Source organism: Nannospalax galili, unplaced genomic scaffold (assembly GCF_000622305.1).
Source record: "Nannospalax galili isolate Female #2095 unplaced genomic scaffold, S.galili_v1.0 scaffold506, whole genome shotgun sequence".
Taxonomy (NCBI): domain Eukaryota; kingdom Metazoa; phylum Chordata; class Mammalia; order Rodentia; family Spalacidae; genus Nannospalax; species Nannospalax galili.
Window position 1 is genome coordinate 138,372 of NW_008353883.1, and position 1,516 is coordinate 139,887.

Here is a 1,516-nt window from a genome sequence, read left to right on the forward strand (position 1 = left end):
TGCGGCGGTGGCGGAGGCGGAGGCGCGGCGGACTGCGGCGGCGGCGCGGTGGTGACTGGGCATCGCGGTGCGGGCGGGAGGCGGGATGTGAGCGAGGCGCTGCAGGGGGAGGTGCGCGGCGCAGGGCGGGGGCCTCCGGGCTAGGGTTTCTCGGCGGCGGGGGATGGGGGTGTCCCCTGTCTCCAGCCGGGTACCATCCCCCGCCTGGGCCGACCCGTTAATGATTGATGCGGGGCGGGAGGCTGGCCAGGGACCCGGCGGCCGTCGCCCAGGGCGAGGGTCGGCGCGGGGATTCGAAGCCCGACAGCCACGCGGGTGTTCTAGAGGACACTGGGGACCCGAGTTCGTGGGGGGCGGGGAGCCTGGCCGGGAGAGGGATGCGCTTAACTGTAACCTGCCGGGGAGGGCACTGCGGTACCCGGGACTTGGAGATCCGGGCCACGCCATTGTCAGACACCTGGTGCTGCCTCTCTCCCTTTTCCTCTCCCGTGTGTGCGTGTGTGTGTGTGTGTGTGTGTGTGTGTGTGTGTGTGTGTGTGTGTGTGTGTACGCGCGTGCGCGCGCCTGTGTATTACCCTCCTACTCCACTACAAGCCTTAGTTTATCGCTTTGCTCTAGCAGACCCATTCAGGTGCGTCACTCTCCTGTTTCTTTGTCGTGTCCAAGCCAATCGGCCTCGAGCGCGGCTCATCAGCACAGGAGCCCCAGTTTACCCTTTTGTGTCTTTAATTAGGAATCTGATGAGGAGCCCAAAGTCCGATAGCTCAGGAGCCGCTGCTCAGCAACAGAGTTTAATGAAAAATTTCAGGCGGTGATATGGCGATTCAGAAAGCCTCTAATGAGCTGAGGAATTTATTAAGACGGAATTCCCAGGCAGAGAGCTGTGTCCAATCACCGGAGGGAATGAATGAGGGCAGACAGTAGGTGCTTTCTAACTCAAACCTTTTTGAAAAGAGAGTGAAGACTTTTCCCAGAGATGCTGAGGGGATGGTTTGGATAAAAATCCATGTATAATTAACCAGAAGTACCTGGCAGGCTAGTTTGGGTGGCTGGAGGACAGAAGAAGACTTGAAGAGTCCAAAGGTTTGAGATGGGCAGCAGTGTATAAACAAAGCCTGAGCTTAAAGAAGAGGCTCGGCTGTGTGGTCTCAAATGTTCACCATCTCCCATCGCTGTGATGCCCGGGGGTGGGACGGAGTCGACTGGTATCCTGACCTTGTTATCTAGAGCAAGACCTAACTTTTTAAGGAGGTAGGCACTAAGTTCTTTACAGTTTTAAAGCCTTTTATATATTCTTCACCTCATTTGGCAGATAAGGGAATGGAGGGAACATGGCTGTAATGAGCATGCCCAGGTGGTAGATCTGAACCCAGGCAGGTTGTTATAGAGTTCAGGTCTGAAACTGGAACATCCAACTACCTTCTTTGCCCAAAGAAAGCTAGCTGATGTGAAGGACAGGCTGGTTTAGGAAAAAAAAAAAAACTTTCAATTTTCTTTTTAAAATTTATTTCATGTT